General features: G+C 51.7%; 1 protein-coding gene across 30 annotated transcripts in view; it reads right to left on the bottom strand.

Moving 5' to 3' along the window:
- The window catches only part of EPB41 (erythrocyte membrane protein band 4.1), a 98,552-nt gene that overhangs the window by 63,031 nt on the left and 18,937 nt on the right, over window positions 1-16,584 (bottom strand). For 8 of the 30 annotated variants that reach the window (XM_063355592.1, XM_063355593.1, XM_063355600.1 and 5 more), the window contains exon 1: window positions 14,020-14,188. The exons of 2 other annotated variants lie outside the window; for them this stretch is intronic. The gene's annotated coding sequence lies outside the window, so the exon portion shown is untranslated. Of the gene's footprint in view, window positions 1-14,019; window positions 14,192-16,584 lie in introns of those variants that run through there. 20 more of the 30 variants (XM_063355590.1, XM_063355595.1, XM_063355597.1 and 17 more) reach the window with 12 other exon arrangements.

Here is a 16,584-nt window from a genome sequence, read left to right as displayed (position 1 = left end):
AAATATCGTCTCGGGGAGATGGGAGAGCATTGATTTTAAAAAATGGGAAGGAAGACAACACGGCGTTGTGAGGGGTTTTTTTCCCCGCTGATGGAGACCCGAGCGAGCATCCTCGCTGGTCCCCGCAGCTCAGCTCCTGCGCCAGCCCCCCCCCGTCCCCCAGCTCACGGGCTTTGCAAGCATTTGCATGGAGGAAACGTGCACAAACGATGCTTTCTTCAAAGTACAGAAAGGAAAAGGAAGCTGCGCTCACCCTCTCTGCAGGGAGGGGGTCAGAAACACACTTTGCACCCACATTAGAGGAGCTGTTTGCTTGTATTTTCGCTTGCTGCCTTCCTTTCTGCACTCGACGGGCTGGTACGGGAAGGGGTTTGTAGGTGTTGATTTCACTGAACAAACACTAGCACTGCTGCGTTTGAGCAGTTCTCAAGCGAGAGGTACTTTTCACTTCTTCGACTCCCACCTCGGCCATCCATCACACCAGGAGGACAGCATTAGCGCCGAGTCTCACACCAGTGCTCCCGGATGGCCCTTGTATTTCTGAACAACACACCCCGCGCCTTCCTCCCCAGCCACGCTTAGTTCTGCTGACCCAAACGCTGCTCTGCCCAGCAGCCCAGACACTGCTCGATGGACAAGATGCACTCCAAGGGTCTCTCCCACCAACCCGTCCGGCCACTCCAGACCCGCTTCTCCCCGCCACCCCCCCACCGATCCCCTCTGACCTTCTCCCCGCGTCCCCCTTCCCACCCAACTCACACCTTCCAGCCTTCTCCCCTTCATTCTGCATTAAACACCGCACCGGGGAGAAGCTTCAACGTCCCCAAAGGCATTGAAGAGAGCCTGGGCGTAAGGACAGGAGGGCAAAGCGCTGGCGCTGGGGGAACCGGGGCATCGCTTTTGGGTTGTAAACCAGTTTTCTCCACTCCCACCAGTGCCGACACACACCACCACAGCACAGCCAGCATGCCGAGAAGCTCCAGCTGAGAAGACGCCACCAAACAGCTCACAACTTTTTAAACAACACTTTAAAAATAAATGAAGAGCCGCACAGGACAAAAATCTTCCCTTCGGTAGGGAGAAAGCGTACGCAGAAAAGAGAAAGCAGCTGGTTTAGGTACCTCCCCATTAAAATAAATTGTAGCTGAGGCTAGCGCTGCTTTCTGGATAAGCTACTGGTCTTGTGTACACAATTTAGCATCCCACTGGTATTTATTTTACAAGTTAGGTCTCAGAATAATCCTTATTCTATTCAAAGCAGGCGCATGTGTGTGCGGGCACACACACCCAACAATACAAAGGCGGTATGAATAACTGCATGTTTTTTTGGAGAGGCTTTGCTTATATTTCCCTTTTTTTATATTTAAATCCCAGTTGTGCAATTGCCTCGCGCACAGCTGAAGCCTCACTGAGCCCAACGCTGCTTCATCCAGCTGAAAGCTCCGCAGACTCATGGGGACGCAGCGTGGCTCGGGTATTTATCAAGTACTAAAAACACCAGAAAATTAAGAATAAACCTTATTATCCTGGGTATTTTGGACTCGAAACCTACTGGTCTTGTCCAGCACCCGGTACTGAAGACTAAATGGAGAGCCCCCAGCTAAAATTATGCTGCAAAAGGGCTGCGAGTCGCAATACCAGACAAGTGAGCTACTCTTTTCACCGCGCTGCTGACAGCAGGAGCCGCACAACAATATTGCTGAAATCCACATTCATGCAGCACAAGGGAATAAAATGCCACGCAAATCCTCTTTTCTGCAAGCTCCGTCGATATCATTGTTCAGGCTCAAACTGCCATGAGAAGACCCTTCAAATGACACCGGGGCAAAAGAGCGGAGAGAGCACAAAGCCTGGGTGAGCTCAGCCGGGCTGCCCGGCCACGCGGCTCGTGCCAAACCAGCTCGTTCGTCCTCTGATAAAGATATCCTCAAACCACCTTCAGGGTTCTCTTTATATCGGCACCAGCCAAAGGTAAATGGTGGCCTGTTCCTCCATAAAATTAAAACAATGAACACGCAAACAAGGTCTGACGGGGGGTTCCGCTCGCTCCGAGACACCTCCTCGCCGGTGTGAGCTGTTAGCGGGGCAGTACGGAAAATGAGAGTGGAAAAAAAAACGCACCAGCTCCAGAAAGCAGCTTGGGTTTTGCTCAGAGTGGCAAGAAGTGCGGTTTAGGTGTAAAAAGGAGAGAAGAGACAAGACAGAAACAAATGTGGTGAGCTGGTCTCCCATTCAGGAGGTTGGTGCACGCACGCACAGCAGCCTGAGCTTGTTTCAGCTCCTAAAACTGTTTAGAAGTGAATTACAACTCCACATCACGAACACTTTATTGACTTATATTTAAGGGAAGAAGAGGATTAAAAAAATATCTGCCTGACTGGGCGGTGTCTCTCTTTAGCACCCGGGGAAGAGGAGAGGACCCTGCCCCTGCGCCTTTCGGTTTCGCTCTGAAGATCGCCTGCTTGCTCGCAGACGCTCGCGGCATGTGGATTTGCCGTTTCCCACGTGTTTTACCTGCTGACATTACAATTGCAAGCCTGTTTGTTTTAGTTAACCATGCTCCTGCTCTTAAGCTACCATCCAATTACTGCTCCCAATTACTCGGCATTCAAGAGTCGTCGTTAATTACAGAGCGCGAGGTTGCTGCCGGCTGCGCGGCATGGAGTTGGAAGCACCACTTCAATCCCGCCGGCATCCAGGAGCAGCCTCTCCTCTGGGACAAGAAGCAGAGATTCCCAGTCTCGGTGGCGGATTAAGAGCCCCAAGCAAGAAGAGCAGGTTTGGTGAAACAGCGGATGAGCAGAAGGTCACTGTAGCCTCAACGCCCAGATCTCGGCAGCCTCTGCCAGCCCTTCGCATCCCTCATGCATCCAAAGCACTAAATGTTCGGGTTTTTTTTCTTCGGGATTCGACAAAACATAGCGCCAGTTCAGGACTGGGGACGTTAACCTGGAAATCTCCAGGATTTCGTACGTATCACCACGTATCACCATCAGCAGCCAGTGCTGTATAAATTCATACGAGGTACAAGTGCCTGTGGTAAACTATTCAAAAAAAGGAGGATGGAGACCCCAAACTCCCCAGACTATGGGAGAAACACCTGAAAACCATCTCCCTCCAAGCACAGGGCACTTGACACCGTGAACTTAGCCTGTTCAGGTGTTAACACCGGACCTGGGGGGTCAGACCCAAAACAAGTCCCTGTTGCAGAGCCCGGGGACAAGGGACCACAGAGCGAGCCTTGGAATCGGTGCAGAATGACCCTCTGCAGCTTGTGAAGCTTTAACCAACACGCTGGCATCTGCGGGCAGCGGCGCAAGAAGGTATTTCGCAACCCACATCGCTCAGATTTAATAATCACCCCCGCGCAAGAACACCCTTCTGTCGGGTTTTGAGAAAGATCCCGTAAACTTTGGTCTGTATTTTTCCTTTCTCCAAATAGATATCTATTGCACAAGGCACTGATGCAGTGCCACTTGTGTGAAACAGCTGCGTGCCAGGAGGAAAAATCGCTTTACCACAATTATGTACTCATTTCTTAATTCAATATTAGATCTTTTTTCCCCAAAACGCATGTTTCTCTGCGTGGCGCAGAGCACTTCCAAAGAGTTTCACGAACAGCACTGCAAAACTCAGTCTTGACAACAGCAGGGAAGGTCAGTGCTAGACAACTTCTATATACAAGAGGAAAAAATAAAAAGGTAAATAGCTCTTCTCTGTGCTTCATTTCTGCTCCCAGCCCTCGGCAAACTTCCCAAAGCCCAAGTTTTTTTGAGAAAAACCCACCTCGTTGCAGGATTGCTCAGCAGCAGGGCTTGGAGACCCCGCTGGACCAGGAGCAGGGAACGCCGTGGTGGCACAAATGGCTCCCATCAGGGACGTGCCACCACGGGGACATGGGGAACGTGGACAACCACACACACCTGGGACCCTGCCGTTGAGCTCCTTGGGGCAGCAGAATGTGCCTTTCTAACCCACAGTATATTTAATATTAAGAGCGGTATTTAAATCAATTAGTGGTCACCCAGCGAGCTGCTAGTTTACAAGAGGAGTTCATTTTAAGCAGCAAAACCATCTTCCAGCATGGCTTAAAATAGGAAGATGCTACACAAACATGCCTGCACCATTAGGAATTAGGCAACGGCTGCGTAGGCTTAGGAAAAGCCTTTTGGCATACACCAAAAACCTTTGTTTAATCAAAGAGCTGGGTGGATCTCAGATTGCGAACGAAAGGCACACATCCCCATTTCCAGCGATTCAACCAAGAAGACAGTCCGCCTACTAAGAGGCAAGTGCCACATCCATTTTTCCTCGCAGTAAATGCGGATCACGCGTGCGATCACTGCAATCCTACAAAGCCACGAGGGGCCGCGCCGGGTACCACACCAGCTCATCACTCGCACGACAAACCATCACCTTAAAAATCAAATATCTGCACCGCTCCAAACTGAATTTTTTCCAATTTGCATTTTTAAAGAATTACAATTCACTGCTTGCAGCAGCAGAGACAGATTTTTCTTTACAAGAGAGCGACAAATTTCAAGCATTATTTCCCAAAGCACCACTAGAAGAGCTCATAGCTGCCAATACCAAGAGGTTTGGATCTTTTTGTGTCTTGAAGCCAACCCTTAATTTTAAGTTTGTGCAAAGCCTGGGGATCTCCCAGGTTGTTTTCAAGAAACTTCCCCATGAGCTCTAGTGACTCATTCCCAAACGTCTCTGACTCGCAGCATCTGAACTGGCTGCACCCATGAAACACCCTCTGACCAGGCAAAAACACAGTAAATGGGGGCGAAAGCAAAGCCAGGAGATAACTCAGAAAAGCAGACAAAAACTGCACATTCCCCAGTTGATCTTTTCTCTGGAGAGGAGAAACCGAGCAACTGCCGGGCTTGGCCTTTGTGGGGATGTTGAGACGATGCTCGATGTTGCAGGGTGCCGTCGTTTGAATTTCTGCACTGTCTTCATAAATCCCAAATGCCGCTGCCCCACTAGAAAAGCTCCGATGATGTTTTCCAACTGAAGGGACACAGAGAGGCTTGTGCTTTTCTCCACTTAGCTTTTTGTTTTAAAGAAATGCCTCAAAAATATCACCTCCGGGAGTGCTTCTGCTGAAGTGCATCAGGGTATTCAACACAGGGGAAAAAACAAGCAGACTCCGAATTACACAGGAACAACCAACCCACAAACCTCCTACTTCAGAGACGCACGGCTGCAGCTTCAGTCCATGTCCTCTCCACCCCCAGCGAGATTATGATAATGTTTATTAGAACAGGTGTTTTCAGTAAAAAAAACACCACATGTTCTTCACCTATCTTAAGATACTTTCCTAGTGGTAAAGCTGAAGTGTTACACAAGTTACAATTAATCAAGCTTTAGTTTCAGTATAACTAATCACTACTTGTTTTTTCTGCCGGAGTCAGAAGTTTCAACCGTTTCCAAAACGACCACAACCTATCCCCAGTTTGGTTTTATAGTGAATGCACCAGAAGGGCACAGTTCTTCTGTTACCTTACAATTCTGCTTTCCGTTTAAAAGACCCAGGCGGGAGGGTGGTATCCTGCGCAGCAAAAGCAGGGCTGAGGGCTTTCTGCATCTCTTCCCTCCACACGAGCGATTTACAACCCTTTGCGATGAGAAATCACGAGAAATGGTTAATGTGCAACCACTTCCAGCGGCAGCGTTCGCCCAGCAAACAAAGCTCAGCCGCTCGCTTTACCTGTCTTTGCATTCAAGCTCACCGCTGGCAGAGATGCAGCCGCGCATCTACCTCGAAAAAGGAGAAAAAAAGTTGAATCCCACCATATTCAGGTTACCAGATCACCTGCCTTTTCTGCAATTAGCATCGCGCGGATGAAACCCAGCTTGAACAACCCCGCCAGTACTGACGCTGGAGAGACCTACAATTGGAGAAAGAAAGAATGCTGCGAGAAAAGCGTCACAGTGAAATAACAAATTTCACTGTAATTGCAAGCCTCCTTCCTTTGCCGAAGTCATCTCTCACGTTCATTATCTAGTGCCATTCCTGCCTCCGGAGGCACGCAGGCACATAACACTAATAGATGCAGTTTCCTCGAGCTCTCCCTCTCTATTCGTCATGCAGTGGGAACTCTTTTTTTTTTTTTTTTTTTTTTTTTAAATAAACTACATCTTTACAAAAGGAATATCGCCATTTGTCATCATCAGGTCAGTTGAAGAAAGTCAATCATCATTTTTAAACAAGCCCAGAGCAGCAGCTGCAGAATACAAAGCCCGTAACGCTGACCACGGACGCTGCTGGTTTCCCTTCCGCAGGGATGGAGTGAACCTGAATGCAACTGAGAAGAGAAATATTTCCTGCATCCGTGCCCCAAAACTGAGGGGATGGGAGACACCAGCTACTCAAATCATCTCACTTCAGAAGCAGAATAAAAAAAAAAAAAGTAAAAAATTTGCTCCGGTGTGGAAACAGGGGGGAAAAAAAGGACATTTCTTGAGATGAACAGGCTCGGACACTGCTAGTTCCTTGGGTGCTCGTTACCATTTCTAACGAGGGGACAAAGCACCCCAAACCACGCTGCAGAGAGGGGCAAGACGCTGCTCTGACCTCCTCAGCCAATTCCAGCTTTTTTCCCCCACCGTTTCCTGGGGGAGGGAAGGGAAGCGCAGGGACAGGCAGGAGCCCCCAGACCAGATACTGCTGCCCATAAACAAAGGAAGTGTTTTTTGAAGACAGCATCTAGATAGACAGGAGGGAAATAACAGAAGCAGCAGTTACAACAACAACAAAATAACCTCAACGAGAAGTCTAAAGAAACTATTTCCTCTAATGAAACATGCTGGAAACGGTATCAGATGCTGCTGAAGTCAGAAGAACTGAGCACGTGGCCACTTCCCCGTGCTTTCGGCAGCACACCCTTCCCATGTTGATGCAATCACCCTCGCTGCCCCAGGAGGCAGATAAACCCTTCTTCTCCAGGGTCCATCCTCTGCAATATTAAATTATTTTTTCAGAAACTCCTGAAGAACAAAGTCAGCCGAGTTGCGTAATTAACTCAGCAAACCCATGCATCTGCAAGAGCTCTTCTCCATCGCATTTAAACGCCCCAGGAGGCCTGGCTGCACATGAAAATCTACAGAAAAACAACATCTTTTTAGCCTGCATTTTTCCCTCCCAAATCAGTTTCTATCCCTAACTGTTCCCCCCCTCCAAGAAAGCGTGAGGGTCCTTAAGCCCTTCTGACTAGAACTACGCACAAACAGTTGAAAACAGTCATTTTCCCTGCAGCTGGACTCCTCCCCAAGCCCCAGACATTTCTGACTTGTACCCAGAAGTTATTCCAGCAGCTGCACCGGGCAGCCCACACCGGGATTTTATAGTGCTGCTATCTGACGTGCTTATTCACCAAGTTTCACCAGCCTCTCACCACACACACTCGGTTTCAAGTTGGCGGTTGGAGATAAAAAAGCAGCGATACCGGCATCAGCCACCAGCTCCAACCCCGGGAAGGATGGAGGGACACGGGGACAGTGCTGGTGTTCCCCGGGAGGGATGGGTGGAGGGACATCCCTGGGAGGGATGGAGGGACACCAGGACAGTGCTGGTGCTCCCCAGGAGGGGTCATCCCCAGGAAGGATGGAGGGACATGGGGACAGCGCTGGTGCTCCCTGGGAGGGATGGATGGAGCGACATCCCCAGGAGGGGACACTCCCAGGAGGGATGGAGGGTCACGGGAGCAGTGCTGGTACTCACCCCACCAGGTTTCTCACTGCTCAAATTTTAATACTTGCTACTGAGGAACCTAAAAACGCTGTTTTCTTGCATGTGATGCAACTCCCTCCTCCTACAAGAAGTCATCCTCTGCCTTCTGCCTGCGTCAGAGCGCATTTACGCTGTAGATGGCCTTTCTACCGCCTCTATATGCTTACATGCAGTCACGTGGGAGAAACGGAGATGTCGGTTAAGTGACATTTCTTTTGACTTCGCACCAACCACCTCCCCACACAATTTAAACACACAGTTTCCATCTTGCACCTCAATCACTGCCAAGCCAGCTGTTGTAAAAACAGGCACCTAAAACAGGAAACTTTCGTCCAATACTGGATTTTAAGACTTTTCGGCCAAAATGACCAGCCGTGTTTTCATTTCTATGAAGAGCAGGAGGGCTTCCTTGGCTGGGGGTGGGGGGGATTACAGCTCAGCACCGCTCTTCTCCCCTCTAGGGTCTCTCTCATCCCCATAGGGTCCCACCGGCTCATGTCTCTAATGACTGATGTGCATGTCAAGATGACGCTGCAAGGACTAGAAAACTACGTGGACGCAGAATCCAGTATTTAGAAGACAGACTAACGGTTTTTGTTTGGGGATTCAAGGTGAGGTGTTTTTGCCAGACTGTAAAGAGGCTGCCTCTGCACCTCTTAAAATCTGCATCTTTCCACAAAGCCCCAGGGCATCCCGCTTTCCTTGGTCCCTCACGTTAAGAGAAATTGGGGATATTTGGTTGTAGGGCCCCCTTATTTGTTTCAGGAACTGGAGGGCAGCAAGCAAGGCAGGGCTGCAGGAGGAGAAACATCTCCCAGCTAGAGCAGCTGAAGCTGGACCTGAACGATTTTTATCCTTCCACAAACCAGCCCCAGCCCAACGACAAACAACAACTCAAACTCCCCAGGAATGGTCACCAGCTGCATGTTTCTCATTTTCGGAGTGCCTGGCTGGAGGCACTGTGAGCAGCCCACAGAGCCAGAAACCAGGGCTTGAACAGAAAACGTTCCACCGTGCTCCGCGTCTCAGGAATAAAACCAAACCGCCCTGCAACGCTTATGCCATTACCTGTCCCGAAGCATCCAGCCCCGTCTCATAAATGAATTGCAAATACCAGCTCATGCTTTTGATTCATTTGCACACAGGCATCGCAGATGAACCCAGGCGGGAATTATTAATCCTATCTTCGGAGCAGAGTTTGAATAGCGGGAAATAAATACAGCCCGGGGCCCGGCACACAATGGGACGAGACTGTTCCCACTTAGCGGGCAGCTTTCTCTTATACACAGCGATGTGCAAGCCCTGGGGGGGAAAAACCCATGTGCAATCACGCACCGAGACCACGGAAAGACGGAGGAGATGCTTCGGGACCAGCAGCAGCACACGCCATCTTCTACCTCCAAGTGTTTGACTCTGCAATTCTACTATAAAGCCGCGTGAGCGGCTTAGTTATTTATTTAACTAAAAGCTTTTAATTATCTCTCTCACACACACGCATTACGTGGGGCGGGGAAGGGGGGGAAATAATCAGCCAACAACCGGTGACCTGCGGGTTCAAAGGAATTGTGTTTTTCACAGAAACAGCTAACTAGCCCAAATCTTCTCCTGCTGCTACCAAACCATGCCTCATTCCGCAGGGCTCCATCCCCGGCGTGTTTTGCTGCGGTTACAGCTCAGGCTGCCCTCAGCCCTGCAAGAAGGGCCGGGGTTCGGGCAGAGCCACGGCTCCTCCCCAAGCCTAGGCTGCATGTCTCCTCGGGCGCCCACAGAGGACGTTATTTTATGGTGCGAACATGCCGAAAAACCCAGCTGACACCCCACGGTACTCACCCTCGCCATCAGACAGAGGGATTGCTCTCCAAAAACACACACAACATGATGGCTGTGGCCAGGGTACGGGACCGACCAGCCACCGAGCTCTCCCACCACCAGAAACACGCCGCAAGCAGAAACGCTCCCCGGAGCTGCTCTTCCCCCTACGTCTCCCAGGCTCTGCATCAAGGTTGGAGAGATACAAAATATGTGGTCCCCTCCAAAAGCTGCATGACTTAATAATTATAAATTAGAAAGCACTGCTGGAGACGCTTGCTCTGAGCAGAGCGGCAAAAGCAAGCTGGCATGGGAATTTGTTTAAAAAGCCAGTATCAGAATGGCAGCAGGGTCTGGAGGAGCGTGCCCTGGAAGAGTACAAGTGCTCAAAACACACACCCCAAGCCCATGCAATTTTCCTCTCTGTGGAACTGCTTCATTAAAAAAAAAAAAAAAAAAAGACTTAGTCCATCTACGCAGACAAATTAAAAGTATTTGCTTTTAATACATAGCGTTAGCGGCATTACACAAGCAAAAATTCACATAAACAGAAAAGAAGCGTAAACAACCGACTGAACGTAAAGAAACTAATAATATTAATCTGGATTAACTACAAGCCATGAACGTTCCGACCTAATCCATCCGATGGACAAAGATAAATCCCTGCCATGCCGTATCGTACAGTTCTTTGCAACTTAAGGACCCACATTACTGATCAAAACAGCGTGGCAGATGAGAAGTATAAGGTGAAATCTTTATGTATAACCACCTGCTTAATCTACACAAGATTACAGCAAAAGTCAAGCACCAAGAAAGCAGAACAATCATTGCAAAAGATCACCCAGCCCAGAGCGCAATTTCCACCCCAGACGCAAAGCTTCGCGTCGAGCTTCCCCAGAGAGATGTACGACAGCAGCGAAACACTGCTCCAGCTCCCGACAATCCGAGTATCTGCCATTCCTTAACGCTCCAGAAAAGTTGGATGGGGGTGAGCTGCGGTTAGGAAGAAGCAGATCCGCAGCAGAGTTTAAAAACATAAGGTTTATAACAGGATTTGCACGCACAGGGCCACTGCAGGCCCCTCAAAGACTACCTTATTAAAGCAACACCTCTGATTCATCGCTGCTCATTACCATGAAGGTAAAAGCAGCTTCGGCAAGCGGAGCAAGTCCAGACAGACCCAGCACACAACCAGAGCCCAGCCGGAGCTCCCCAGCCACAGACCCACGCACACCTCTGCCCGCCGCGGGGTGGGAAGCACCCGCTCTGCCTCCCAATCCAGCTGGGCTGCTCTATTCCAGGCAATCCCCTGGTCTGGACACCCGGAAAAAGCTCAGCGCTCTCCCCCATCCACAGCATCTCTGAGCTGCACCAACTTCTCGGGCTTTTTCCAAGAAATGGATGCAATGTGGCTGAAGAAAAACCTGCCCTGCAGCAGGACGGGTACTGCCACGGTTCCCCCAAACAAAGAGGTTCTCATCAAACACCCCCCATTAGAGAACGCATCAGGGAAAGGTGTTTGCTGAGAAACTCCTGGCCAGGTGCTGTGGACACACGACCAACACCTCCACCAGCTTCCCCGAGGATAAAGAGCTGGAGGTTTACTCACTGACACCAAAAATCCAAGATTCCTTTGAGACGCTAAATAACTCCTGGTGAAAACCCAGTACAGAGCCACTGCCTTCCATCAGCAGCACTCCTGCACGTATAATTTCATTCCAGCACGTTACACGCCACATTCCCGACATCATCATCCACCCATCAACACATCAAAGCAGATGGAGCATCCCAACATCCCGTGGCTGGAAGCCTGCAAGCTACTCCAGCACAGCAACACTTTGATCGCTAATGAATGAATTTGTAAACGCAGTTGCTTACTAGAGAAGCCGCGTACCTACCAGCCTTCCTCCCATCACTTCCAATATTGGCTCGACAAGCAGTAAATGGGGCGTCATAACAGATATGTTTTACCGCTTTCCGAATATCAAATGCTGTCAAGTGAAAACATTGCGGCCGCTCATGCGGAGCGCACGGGCAGTTGGCAGCGTGTTACTGGAGACAGAAGCTGTAGATTTGGAGCGTCATTGTCTGAAGCATTTTTAGGCTTTGGGAACATACGGTGTGTTGAAACAGGCTGAGAAGCGTCCTCGCTCCCCTCGCCGGGGCCAGGAATGCCCGAGAGAGAGAGAGAGAGAGCGCGCGTGCTGCCTCCTCTCCAGGGCTTCGCTTCCGATAAGAATTTGGTTTAAATTTCAATGGTGAAACTAGAAGAAAGCACAGGTAATTCCTGTTCTTCCGATCTAAACTGATACAGGAAATAATTAACGCATTTTTGTTAGGAAAAATAAAAAAATCATCATCCTCTCTGTTTCATAAGGCTCTAATTGTGTTTCAAAGGTAAGGAGCGCTATGTTTATCCTGATATTTACCTTCTGCAGCAGATTATGTTTGTCCATGGGAATCCTAGAAAATCCTCGCCTTCTTTATTAAGGCCATGTCAGCAGGGATACGCAAAGGACCTCGCTGCCTTTTAAATCACACCCAATGCTCAAAATTATCACGGAAACATAACTGAAGATGCCAGATGTAAAAAAAAAAAAAAAAAATAAACATCAAGTGCATTAGCAGCATCGACACCTGAGACACACTGCACGCAGGACACCCACCTTAACAACCACAACACTGCAGGAAAACCTTCAATGAACTGGAAACACAGTCGTGCCAACCATTACAAAAAAACCTACTATCGTACCTCTAGAAAACAACCTTCCGAGCCAAGGGAGCAGCTCCCGGGGCAGCGACAGGCGATCAGCTAATTGTGAGAGGAGCCGCACTCCACCGCGAGGAACAGGGAGAGCAGCCAGGTCCGAGCCCCTCCACGTCTCCCATCAATAGCCGCCGGATTCTCCTCCCCCCACCCGAGACCTCACAGGGATTATTTTTACATTCAGTCACCCATTTGTGAAATAAGAAATAAACTAATTAGAAGGACCATCCCTCCAGATCAACCTAACTCCATCAAACAAAACCCAGCATGTTTAAAATCCTAAATACAGGGCAAGGTACGGCAAAAATTGCTTTTGTGCCGTTGCTCAGAAATAACATTTTGCTCTGCTTCTCTGTATTTTTACCAGCGTCTTAATTGAATTATAACACAAAAGAATTGTAATTTCCAACACAACACCTGCCCCAGAATTTGGACGGTCTCTAGGAAATTTTCTGTTTGCAGCCAGACACGCAAATTCTTATAACATTTACGCACCCACAGCACCCCCCAAAACGCACAAAGGGCGAGTAAATACCTTTTCCCCAAGAAACCCTTAAGCAACGCGCTCGGGACGCTTGCGGACGCGGCACTCACAAATGTGGTCAAGGTGCGATTTTAACTCATTCCAGGCCCTTCGGAGCAGTGTAAACGCTGCCGCGCTGGAGATAAAAAATAAAACTACGCCTTGGCGGAGAATCCTTTTAGCCACAGAGCGGTGCTTCCCAGCAGGCTGGGGGGGAGGTTCCCTGAGCTGGAATTCGGAGGGAAGCGGGATGCAGGGCCTTTTGCCCAGCCGTGGCCAGACCACAGCACCCACGTTGGTCCCACGGGTGGGTGAGCGGCACCCTGTGGGTTTGCAGAGCCCGGAGCTCTTCCCCGCCATGTATCCTTCCTCTTCCTCCTCCTCCTCCTGCACAATGGACTCCGGGCAGAGCTGGGGACCTGGCTCGGCCACCGGCAGCCCCAGGCACACAGCACGAGGGGGACACTGGGTGCTGGGGACACGGGGTTGTGTATCCCATCCCGCTGTCCCCCCATTTCTCACCTCCTGCAGAACCTGTCCCCAGCTGATGCTCAGCCTTTCGCAGCTCTCCATGACACACGCACCCCCACACAGATACGCCGTGCACACACACACCGCACACACACTGTGCGTGCAGAGACCCCAGCGGACACACACCACGCACCCCAGACACCACACGCACACACAGTGCCTGTGCACACTCCAGCCCCACGCACGCATACCCTTTACAGGCGCAGAGGCGCGGTGCACCGGACCCTGCACACACACACGCTTCCCGTGCACAGGGACACCTTGCACATGGCCCGCACACGCACACACACCCCGTGTGCTTGCACAGGCGCACCGCACACACACGGGCTGTGCACACGCAGACACCGCGCACACACGGGCTGTGCACACGCAGTCACACCGTGCACACACACGCACACCCCGCACACCCCGCACACCCACACAGGAGCAGCCAGCGCAGAGGCCGCGGGCCCGCACCGACACCCCGTTTGCGCGCACACACGCCCCGACACACGCCGCGCACACCGATAACGCCGCGCGCGCGGACCGTGCGTGCACACACGCGCCGCGCACGCACCCGAGCTGCACGCACACGTACACACACGCCGTGCACACGTACATACACACACGTACGTACACACACACACACGCGCTCCCGCGCGCACTTACCCGCCCGCCGAGAGCGCGCGCGCGGCCGCCCCCGCGCGCGGCGCCTGCCGCCCTCACGCCGGGCCGCGCAGAGCCCCCTCCCGGTACGGCGCCACGGGGTCGCGTCGCGCCGCGCCTTGCCGTGCCGTGCCGTGCCGTGCCGTGCCTTCCCCCTCCGCTCCACGCCGGCCCGCTGCGCGCCCGCGCGGCTCGGCTCGGCTCCGCTCGGCCGCCGCCGCCGCCCGCCCCGCCGCTCTGCCCCCCGCGCCGCGCAACTCCCCCCTCCTCTCCCCGGCCCCGCCTCCACCCACAACACTGTAGTAAGTTCCCATTGGCCGAGAGCGAGAGGCGGGGCGCCAGCGCCGCACTCCTATTGGCGGAGGGGAAACGGCGGCCGGCAGGGAGGGTGGGGGGAGCGCGAGCGCGCGCCCCCTCAGCGCCCCCCCTTTTCCCCCTCCGCGCTTTCCTTCCCTCAGGGCCGCCCGCGGGCGCCGAGCCCCGGGGGGCCGCGGCCCTTCCCCGCCTCGGCCGCCACCCTCCGCCCGGTGGAAAAACACCCCCGGGAGGTGGGAGGCCGAACCGACAGGATTACCGGCGGCCCTCTGCGCCGGACCGGCGCTGAGCCTATAGCGAGGGAGGGCGAGGGAAGAGCCCGCGATGCGTTACCGGGGCCCTGCCCGCCGGTAGCGCCGAGCAGCAACGGGCTGCTCCCGCCTCCCTCCGTGACCTAGATTTTAAATACAGTTCGCTGTCTCCCAGAGAAAGTTGTGGCCCAGCTCAGAAGGGGCGGGCTGTGTTGGCGTTGTCTTTTTTTTTTTTTTTTTTTTTTTTTTTTTGAACATATGGCCATTAGGAACCGAACAGGAACCGGCCCAGCCGGTGGGTGCCGAGCAAATAAAGCAACAATGGAGATGCCGAGAAAGCGCTTGGTCAACAAGAAAACCCTGCAGCCACGATGGTGAACGTGCAAGGAGGGGAGCAGCAGCACAACCCCGCACAAACCAACCTGCCCAACACTAAAACTGCATACAGAACAGCCCGGAGCGGCTTTTCCTCACCTACAGCCAAATTATAATCAGTTATTTTTGTCAACCAGAGCTGTCCCGCTCTCCCTGCTACCTGCACCGCAGCAAAACGCTGCCCAGCGGTTCTCCTCAGCGCTGCCGTGGGGCTCCGGCAAGGCTGCTGCCATCACAGCAGCCCGACCAGCTCGGGGGGAACCAAATCCCTCGCAAATATTTACACAGACCCAAAAGACATATGGCACCCAGGCCTCTCTGTTTGCCTCCCAAAGAGAATTAAGCTATCAGGCATGTTACTCTGCTCGCATTAAGAGTGACCCGTCTTACCTCTTCATCAGCAGATAATACCCTGGGCTGATGCGCACCCTGGTTGGGACGGCTTCATCCTCACCTGAAGCCCTCCCTAGTACCAACCCAGCAAGGACCACTCACACACTAAGGACTCTTGTGTTAAATGGGAGACAAACAAACCCAATTTTCTCAAAAAATGAACGTGCTTCTCACAGCTATTTCCCCCTTCTCCTCCATGAGTCTACAACACTCAGCTCTGCAAAAACACACAGAATGGGGAAGCTGCCTCAGTGTTGAGATCACGTGTGAAAAGCTCATTATTTGGAAGGAAGAGAGGTATTTTCACCCTAAGTCTGGACTATCTGGTGGTTTCCTTGGACTCGCAGACACAGGCTGGGAAAGGTCTGGCGGCTGCAAGTCCCAGCTCCTACACCAGGGATGGGCAGTTCCCCTGAAACATGCCCTGAAGCTCCCACTCCTCCCCATGGTATTAAATTAACACATTTTAATAGCCTGGGCTGTGAACGGAGAAGGCTCAGATGTTTGGTGCTGACCCACCACAATAACTGCTGCCTTTGCTGCTGCTCACCCACAGATGGGCTGAAAACAGACTGTGTCAGAAGGGAAACACGAATCCAAAGGGCTTTAAGGAGAAAACCACACAGCAAAGAAGCCACAATTTTTGGATGCGAGGGGTTGGCAACAGCTTCTTGCAATTAAGAAAAAACAAGCAAACAAAACCACACTGCTTCATCACAACGCGCACACACGCTGACCGACGGCAGATTGCAGATTACATGGTGAAGAGACCAGGGCAACGAAAACTTCACATCAAAGCGGTGATTTAACACCACGCGGCACATCATCCACCATGCTCAGATCACCAGATGATCCCCAACTCCATCTGCCAGCATCTGAGCACAGAGAGCAGCAGCTCCTGTATTCTGAGCCATTATTCCCCAGGTGAAATTATCCACAGGGAACGCTATTGCAAGCTGCCACACACGCTGTGCGCGGGGGCAAAGGACGCTGTTACCTCTTCAGACCGCAAACAAACGGCCGAGGGTTCGAATGGCAGGAGAAACTTCAGAGCAGTAGAGTCATCAGACATGAAATGACAGACCCGTGCCATGAGAATGCCGTGAAAAGGTTCTTTTGGGGCAGGGCGATTTGAACCTAGGCCAAAGCAATCCCTTTGTAGTGAGCAGAAAAAAGAAGAAGAAAAAAAAAAAAAACAAACAAAACAAAAGCAAACCACCAACACTCTTCTGCA

Source organism: Chroicocephalus ridibundus, chromosome 19, assembly GCF_963924245.1.
Source record: "Chroicocephalus ridibundus chromosome 19, bChrRid1.1, whole genome shotgun sequence".
Lineage (NCBI taxonomy): Eukaryota > Metazoa > Chordata > Aves > Charadriiformes > Laridae > Chroicocephalus > Chroicocephalus ridibundus.
Note: the sequence above shows the minus strand (reverse complement) of the source record. Positions and strands in the feature narration are given on the sequence as shown.